General features: G+C 36.2%; 2 pseudogenes; both read right to left on the minus strand.

Annotated features, from left to right (window-relative positions):
* Positions 1–3,830: 3,830 nt before the first annotated feature.
* On the minus strand, positions 3,831–5,420 carry LOC143682651 (actin-related protein 2/3 complex subunit 2 pseudogene; annotated as a pseudogene).
* A 2,525-nt stretch (positions 5,421–7,945) lies between these two features.
* Positions 7,946–8,766, minus strand: LOC143687962 (BCL2/adenovirus E1B 19 kDa protein-interacting protein 2-like; annotated as a pseudogene).
* Between the last annotated feature and the right edge of the window lie 1,258 nt (positions 8,767–10,024).

Consider the following 10,024-nt stretch of genomic DNA (forward strand, 5'->3'; position numbering starts at 1 on the left):
GGGAGGATGAAGACAAGGGGTGTGTGAAAGGATCAGTCCCATCAGAACTCCTCAGGCTCCATGCAACGCCCATCTTGGAGCCACTCCCTGGCTGCCAGGTTGATACTGCTGTCCTCTTAGAGGACTGAGGTACCTGCCTCTGTTTTTCTTCTGCTGCATCTGTTGGACAGAGCCCTCTAAATGCCACAGTGGGACTTTGTGTAGAAGGTAGAAGATCTGTCCCACAGCCATCCTTGAATGAGGACACAATTGGGTTCACCTTCTTCACCTGCTCTGCCATCTGTCGCTCAGACATCAACACCCCTTGACTGTTCTATTTCTTTTTGTAACATAGATTTAAAACTAGCAGAGTTTGACATTGTCTTATTGCTTCCTTTGCAGTATCATGCTGACCTCTGGAATGTCCAAATGAGTCTTCACATGGTGCTTGGCTCATGCCCACATAGTATGCTTTCTAAAATTATTGGACTTCCATTTCCAGCAGCAAATTTATATCCTAATGTAATACACTTTTTGCTGCAGCAACCTCATTTTGGAAATTATCCAAACAGCCAGCTTGTCACGTCATTCCTTTTTATGACTGAATAATATTTCACTGTGTGCTTATATTACATTTTGTTTATGTATTCCTCAGTTGATGGACACTTGGGTTGCTTCCACCTTCAGCAATTCTGAAAAATGCCAGTATAAACATTGGTGGGAAAATATGTATTTGAGTCCCTGCTCTCAATTCTTTTGGGCATAAACCTAGAAGTGGGATTGTTGGGCATGATTCATTTGATTGCTCTTTGCTTTATTATCCTTCACAGATATTGCACTTTTCACAAATTGAAGGTTTGTGGTAACTCTTTGTTGCATAAGTCTATCAGTGCCATTTTTCCAATAACAAATGCTCACTTTGTCTCTGTATCACATTTAAATTAAGGTATGTATATGGTCTTTTTTTAGACATAATGTTATTGCATGCTTAATAGACTATCACATAGTGTAAACATAATGCTTATATAAACAGGTAAACCCCAAAATTTATGTGATTCACTTTATGGCAATATTTGCTTTATTGTGGTGGTCTGGCAGCGAACCCTCAATATCACTGGTGTATTCCTGTAGTAATTCTACATGTAACTTTCTGAGGAACTTCTAAACTGTCTTTCACAACAGCTGCACCATTTTACATTGCCACCAACAATGAACGGGTATTCCTATTTCTCCATGTCCTTCTGAAAACTTGTAACTTTCTGTTTTTTTTTTTTTTATATTAGCCACTCTAATGAGAGTGAAATGCTATCTCATTGTGGTTTGATTTGCATTTCAAGAATGACCAATGATGTAGATCATTTTTTCATGTGCTTTTTATCCATTTGTATATCTCTTATGTAGAAATGTCTTTTCAAGTCTTTTGCTCATTTGAAAAATTGGGTTGTTTGTCTTTTTTGCAGTTGAGATGCAGAATTTCTTTATGTATCTAGATATTAAACTCTTATTGGATATGTGGTTTACAAATGTTTTCTCGCATTGTGTAGATTCTTACTTTACTTTCATGATAAAATCCTTTGATACACAAACATTTTTAATTTTGATGAGATCCCATTTATCTATTTTTTCTTTAGTTGCTTGTGCTTTGGGTGTAAAGTCTAAAATACCATAACACAACACAAGGGCCTAAAGATGCTTCCCTACATTTTCTTCTGATAGCTTTGATGAATTTTGAGTTAATTTTTCTATATGGTGGGAGGTAGTGGTCAACCTTCATTCTCTTGCAAATGGACACCAGTTTTCCAAACATTATTTAATGAAGAGACACTTCTTTCCCAATTGAGTGGACTATGTCTCCTTGTCAGAAGTCAATTGACCATAAATGTGAAGGTTAATGTCTGAACTCTCAATTTAATTCCATTGATGTCAGTATCATACTTTAAAAAATTTTTTTTCAATTAATTTATTTAAATTCATTAATGTTGCAAAGATGTGATGTGCAACAAATCAGGACACAAATGATTGTATATCTAATAAGTCAAAGGGAAATAACATATTACATTTTCTTGGAAAATCAAGACTGACCCTAGTATTTCTTATAGGACCACATCATTATCTTGTACACACAGTTATCAGAATTGAGCTTTTCACACGGTAAAATGACAATTCTAGGTTCAGCAACAGCATCTCAATAGCTGAAAAAATGACCACAGTAAATTAATTTTGTTTAAATGACAGCCGGTGGACTCACGGTAACAAAAACATTTTTGAAATAAATACCAAAGTGTGATAGTGTCTAACAAACTCTGAATTGGGCTATATGGAAATGGTACCCCAAATGCTGTGGAGTCAAAGGCCCTAACCACCACCGATATTTACTAGCTAGGTTTAGGTAAATAAACAATTAAGCAAGTGATATAACTTCAAGATATCTGCATATAAAAAATGCACTGGGGTAGCTAATTGTCAACGTTATTTTCCAAGTACTTCCTTAGCCAAAATGAATGTGAAAATGCCTAAAAATCTCAAAATGCAAACGTTGTTTTTTTTTGTTTGTTTTTAAAACTCAATTTATTTTGTATTGTCAAATAAAAACAACATTCCCGGTGCCTGCCCATGCAAAAATAATAATAATAAAATAAAAAATAAAAACAACATACAAACATGAACATTCTTAACATACAAATGTTCCATGCAGGGTGTATAATCAATAACTCACAATATCATCACATAGTTGTGTATTCATCCCTGTGATCATTTTTTAGAACATTTGCATCACTCCGGAAAAAGAAATAAAAAAAGAAAAACGCATACATCCCATACCCTTACACCTCCCTCTCATTGACCACTAGTAAAATGCAAACGTTTTAACCTCTTTTAGAATATCTTAAATCGAGCAGCTATCTGAAACAAACCACTTAATATTATTCTTTATTAATTTGAAAGCACTAAACTCTTGATTTTTTATCTAGTGCTTGAGTTGTTAAGTGCTGTATGTAAACTTTCCATAGCACTTTTTATTTAGTTCTCAAAACCTAAGAAATTAAGTAGAAGATCAATTGCATATATAGTTGCAACAGACTAACAGTTCTGTTCAAACTCTGTATTGAACACACTACTCTATTTTCAATGACCATTTAGAACTTTGAAGGAAAGTTACATTATTGGGCTTCATCACTTACCTGATTCTAATTCATACAGAATCTGGAAGAGGGGAAGGGAGAGGAAGGACTCCCTCAGGTAATTCTTCTGAATTAGCTTAGAACACAGAGTAGATAACTCCATCCTCAACTTCCCTCACCAGTTGGCCTACCTAGTCAAGTTTTTAAGTTTTTGACTCACCCTCCCAGCAACTCGAACTACACAGTTCACATTCCCTATGACAAGATAAATTCTTTAACAGAATAGTTGCTTGGCCTAACATAATGACATTACTTTCTTTATCTACCTCATCCCTTTCAAATATGTTTTGTGATTCATTTCTCACATAACCATGCAGGATGGGAAAAAGCAGGCATGAAAACAAAACAGAATGGTGTAGTTGATCTCTAATTCCTTCAAGTGACAGAATGCTGTGCTGCTCTACCCAATATGTCCTGATGATAATTCATTTTTCAAGTGGAATTATTCTTTGCATTTATTTATTTTTTTAATTCTTGGGAACTATGAAGTCCTTGCAAGCACAACTTGTTTCTGAAGATTATTTTCCAAATATGTACAAAATGGAACCAAAACGGAGAATCTCTTAAGAACCTGAAGAGGTGCAAGGTGCAAGGTTAAAAGCTAAATAGTAATCTAGTAGCAAATGTTCCAGCCTTCAGCTGCCAACTACTTCCTCCTTCCATGCCCGAGCATTAGAGGGATGAAAGCATCTTCCCCATCATTGTTTTCATTTCTCTTTCCTCAGCATCTGGGCGTGCATGGTTTAGCACCTTAAGGAAGTCAGATGTTTTTGCCCGCATCCGTGCGTGAACATATATAGGCCTTAGAGCCCATGATGTGGTAGTGCAGGTAGGCTCAAAACATGTGGATCGGGTTGATGGTGTTGCCTCTGGCACCGGTGTTGGTGTGGCCAGCGAACAACACGAAGGTCATGCAGCCAATGTTGTCTCCCACAGCCACATCTGCATCTTTCAGCTCCAGAGGTGGTTCCCTGTGCCTGAACAGGACCTGTGGGGCTGTGTGACTGACTCTACATCTTTCTTCGAACTCCTGCATAAATATCTTTCCAATGACCACATCATCATCTTCTTTAAACACTGTGCTGAAAACTACTGTGACTCTGTTCTTTTTGGACTCAACAGCCATGGTATAATCATCCCTTTAATGGAGAACTGTCCTGTTCTCACCTTCCTTGCCCTCTTCTTGGAACCAGAGGTATTTCTTAAAGACAGAGGCAAAACAATTTTGTTTCAACCTGCCAGGTTGATGTGCAGTTGAATCTTTGGATGCAGGGAGATTTTCAAGGTCATATAGCAAACAGACATTGTATCCTGATTCTGGATTTACCAAGAAACTCCCATGCACCCTCCTTTAATAACTCGTCGGCACCATGTGCCTGAAGTTCCTTATAGAATTTCAAAGAAATACTGACCAACACTTTGTTTTGTCTCCATTAGGATTTGAAATATGATAGAGGACTCCATCAAAATCTGCAAACGTTACCTCTACTGGCAGCGTTCTCCATCTTGAGCCCAGGCGTCTCTTGGACGATGGGACTGTCACCTGCAGTGGGATAGTGGCCGTGGCTGGTCCCCGAAGCCTGAAGCCTCCTGCCCAGCTGCCGCCACCTCACCGACCCCTAATGCTGAGTTATCTACCAACTGAAGTAATCTAAAAGGTCACTACTGCAGCAAATCAAACACTCTTTCAAAATTCCCTGAGCGCTAAAAGCAATCAAATAGTAAGGCCATACAGTCATTTAAAAGAAGTCTATCAAAAAGCAGATCCCTTACCTTTGTGAATTTCTGGAATTGCAGCTGAAGAAATTATAGCTACAGATAAATGCTTGTGATTTCAGTATTCAATGTGGTGTCCTAACTAGTGATACCCATTTTGGAAGACTACACTAAGGTTAACCAACCATGGAATATGAAAAATAACTCAGTCTTTAATCTAAGCACTCTGACCCTCTGTGTTCAAACTTGTTTCTGTGTGAAGAGACAAAGAAGAAAATATGCATTCTCGTCACAGGTATTGCCAGTCTTTTTTCCTGTTGCTCCACATACCTCCTATTCACATATTCTGTGTGTAGCCTGAAGGATTTCCTGCTGGATACAGAAAACAGTAGTATCAGCTGCCGTACACACTGGGCGAACTCAGTGGTACCATAAACAATGGCTAACTCCTTGCTTTTGCATAGTTTTCTTTCTCTTACTCCTCTGCTTAGTTATTTTCCTTTCAAATTACCCTGCCAGGACCCTTTTAGAATCATATTTCTTCATACCCACTTCTGAGTTAAAGCTTTTAAGTTTAAATGTAGGGACAATATGGTGTCTTTCTTTGGTGCTACTTAGGAATATGATCAAGCAGGACAAAGAACCAAATTACTTCATACTTCATGTGAAAAATTTTTAAGAAAAAAAGGGCATTCAGATCCCAAGTATAATAAAAAATAGCTATTAGATACCTCAGATTAAACCAGTTAAAATCCATGACCCCAATAGAAAGGTAGGTTAATACAATTATATATGTACTTTCACCTCAATCAGTAATGGAAAATTAAAATTACATGATTGGGGAGAATGTTACATAGTAACAAATTTCAAATAGTAAACTTATTAAATCTATTTATTCTAGCCTACTTGTTATGATTTAAAATTTTATAGTTATGAAACATTCATTTTGGGGACTTTCTTATACCATTCCTTTAAGGTATAGGTTGAAGCAGTTTCCTTTTAATCTAGTGATTCACAACATGTCCCTTTTGTTATATCTGAAGATTATTATAACATCACTGTCCTCTTTGAATTTTAATGTTCTAATAGAATGTAAACTAATTCTATATAAAAAATATTTAGAAAAAATTTTCATTTCTGGAATAAGTTGTATCTACAATTAGGAACAATGATTCCAGAGGCAAAAGTCACTAAACAATAAAGAATTGAATAATTCTTTGTTGAAGAACTAAATAAGTACTTAATATGGTGGAAAACTATGTTTTAAAAAACTTGGCCCCCCCCAAAAAAAAAACTTGACCCACACTAACCAAGATAATATGCCCTATACATACATAATCTTATCACAATTAAATTCAATATGATCCTTTTTTCTTACTCTTCATACAGTGAATTAAGAGGTAATGTCTAAGTTGTTACTGTTAGTTTATTTCTTTAACACAAAATGTTTCTGAGATTTGAGCAAGAAATAATGGTTTTGGCTTTATTTACTACGATGACATTAGTTTAAGATCTACATACAGCTGCTGAATCCACATTACAGCAGGAGGCTGCTGAGGAAGTTTTCATCCTGGGCATTCCTCAGAATCTCACAGGAGAGGTTTTAAGTTAGCAGACCCAGTTCATGACTTATGAGGACAAAAAAGTAAAGGAAAACTCCCTTTCATGTTAGGAACTTTGTGTTAAAAAAGACGATAATAAAAACCAGGATAGGATAGAATAAATCTTAAAAGCTTAGCTCACATCCACTTTGACTTTGCTACTTTAGGCTGTTCTTGTAAAACACCTCAGAGGTTGGACAAGAGAATAGGGTATTCCCCAAATCTGGAGGATACTAATTTTACCAAATGTATGTGAGTCACACTATTGTATGACACAATATTAGACTATTCTGTTATTTTAGGATGATTTTATGGGTAAACTCTGGAGGCACAAGTACAATTTAGCTTAATGTAAAGTAAAAGTACTTACCAAATTAAACAAGTTTATCTGCTTATATTAACTGTGTCATCCTAAAGAGCACAATCTAATCATACTCCAAGATCCACAAAATTAATGTAATTTACTGACAAACAGAAATGTGGAAACCTTCACCAGTCTATGTCAAATATCTACCAATTACAAATAACCAATATGGAAGTATTTTGGTAAAGTGCCCACATTGAGTGCAGTTAAAAATGGCCCTTGATTCTATGGGAGAAAGTAGTGACTGAACAGCTCATTATATACTCTACAATATACAGCAGTCATGTCAATTCAGGGGAGAGCTACCCTGGATGCATAGCTTATTTCAAATGAACAAATTTAAGATTTTTATTATGTTCTGACTTTTGACCAGAAGATAAAATGTTCCATTTACACACATATACACACACCATAATTCCTAGTTTCTTACATTTTCTAATTCCAAAAATGGCTTTTTGAACTGCCTTTAAGTTTAAAAGGAGAAAATGTGCTATGTACTTGTATTTGCACTTCTGAATTAAGGAACAATATATGTAATGATAAAAAAACTTAGGATAGTATTACTCTACTTAAATTACATACATGAAAAAGAAGGATCTTTAGTATTCAGGAGTTTAGCTGTCCCTTTCTCTAAGTTACCCAGGAAATGTATTTAGCCATTTACAAAAACATGTGAACTTTACAAAATCAGGGTCTTATTTATCTGCATATTCTTTCAGAAGGCATACATTAAAAATATTGCTCAAAAACATAAAATATATAATTTCTTTCCTTTACTATTAATGAATATAAGCATTTTACTGAAGAGGAGGCATCATTCAACAAGCAAATGCAAAAACTGCTTTATCTAATGTATGGTTCTTGGATATTTAAAATATAAAATGATTACAATGTAATTAGCTATAAAAGAGCTAAATTAAATAGATTTGCAAACCATTGCAGCAGTGAGCAGTCCTTTGTACAAAAGTCAGTTAAGAAGCAAATGAAGTCAACTTTGTAACAGGTTACCTAAAATTAAGGGTGAATAAATGTATTATAAATGCAAAAAATAAAGAGCATTGTTTCATCAGCACATTCTTCAGTCTTGATTAAACTAGATGCCAAACTCACTGTTCAGTTTTTGGTTTGTCTTGTTTTCCATAAGCTCCTGATCACCTCTAATAAATGGTCTTGTAACAGTCAGAAGTGTTCTAATAAACCAAAAGGAATATATGATGATTACAAATTTTAGGTTTTTCTGTGACCTTCTCTCAACTTTGCTATAGCATTTCCTGAGCCATTCCATACCGGGCATTTTTCTTTGAGTCGCTGCATCATTTAAATAAACTATCACGTAAGTTTTCTGCCACTGACATATCCAAAGCACCAGTAATGTATTTAAAGACATTGTCCATCAGGTATCTATCATTAGATTGACAACTGTCAGGCACAAAACAGACAGCAAACACAGCAATGACATTGAACCCATCCCGATAATCCCTTCCATGGCTGATAACTTTTTTATAGGGTCCAATTACCTTCATATCAATTCTGTTCTCCAGTTCTGAACATATGCCAGCATCAACCATCTTCTTTTTCCTTCACTGTTGTGTATTCAATAGTTGACCCTTTCCTGATTACTTCAGTAGTTTTGGCTTTTGGAGAATCCTCTTCCCATTCAAATTCATAATAGTTCTCTGATGGCATCTCTAAGTCATCTAAGCCCATCTCCCCCTTTCAAGTAAATCATCTGACAGCACAGAGTCATCACTAGGATCCAGTGTCAGGCTAACGTCTGGAGCCACTACTTTCTTTCTTACTTTATTTCCACTAACTTCTAGTGAGCCAGGCTGGCTCTCTGGTCCAGGTACAGCTACCTATCATCTTCTGGTAATGGTACTGGGAAATCTTCAGCTTGCTATTCTTTCTTATGTCCCACACCTTCCATCCTCAGTCTGGCCTCAATATGAACTACAAATTCCTGACATTTGTCCCTGGGGGGAGCCTTGGCTCCCTTGTGTTTTTCATCTCTGCAGTCTGGTGACGTGGGGCTGATGGCCAGGTCATACAAGGCTCTGCTTCTGCTTGGTGGGTGGTAGATACTAGGGCCCAGCCAGTATCTCCCAGCAGCAGCCACATTTACTGTGACAGTAAAACTCACAGCTGCAGCAGCAGTTACTATGCTGGTTTTTTTTTTTTTAAAGCCTCTTCCTTCTTCTCTTCACTGGTTGTTGTACAGTGTTCTTCTGGCCTCTGAAATTTTAACGCAGTTGTTTCAGACAGTTCTTTCTCCCTTAATAGTTGTTTTGGTAAAAGGACTGATTCTTGTTGCTCCCTACTCTTCCACCTTCCCAAGAAGTCCTCTCTATTCATTCCATCGTATACTATTTTTTCTATTACATACTTTTTAAAATGCAATTTTATTGAGATATATTCATATATCATAAAATCATCCAAAGTATACAATCAATGGCTCACAGTATCACCATATATTTGTGCATTCATCACCACAATCAATTTTAGAACATTTTCATTGCTCTAAGAAAATAATAAAAATAAAAAAATGAACACCCAAAACATTCCATATTCCTTATTTGGAACACCCAAAACATTCCATACCCCTTAGCTGCCCCCTATTATTTGTTTATTTATTTTGTTTTTATTTTCTTACTCATCTGCCCATACACTGGATAAAGGGAGTGTCAGTTACAAGGTTTTCACAATCTCATGGTCACATGATAAAAGCTATGTAGTTATACAATAATTACCAAGAATCAAAAGCTACTGGATTACAGTTCAACAGCTTAAAGTATCCTCCTAGATATTTTAATATACTAGAAACTAAAAAGGAATATTTATATAATACATAAGAATAGCCTCCACAATGACCTCTCGACTCTGTTTGAGATCTCTTGGCCACTGAAACATTATTTTGTTTCATTTCTCTTCCCCCTTTTGGTCAAAAAGTCTTTCTCAATCCCATGATGCCAGGGCCAGGCTTATTGCTTGGATTTATGTCCCACATAGGGGGGAGGGTAGTGAGTTTATTTGCAGAATTGGTTTAGAGAGAAAGGCCAAATCAGAGCAACGAAAGAGGTTCTTTGGGGGTGACTCTTAGGCATATCTATTAGTAGACTAAGCTTCCCCTTTGTAGGAGTAAGTTTCATAAGGGAAAATCCCAAGGTTGAGGGCTTGGCTTATTAAAT

Source organism: Tamandua tetradactyla, chromosome 1 (genome assembly GCF_023851605.1).
Source record: "Tamandua tetradactyla isolate mTamTet1 chromosome 1, mTamTet1.pri, whole genome shotgun sequence".
Lineage (NCBI taxonomy): Eukaryota > Metazoa > Chordata > Mammalia > Pilosa > Myrmecophagidae > Tamandua > Tamandua tetradactyla.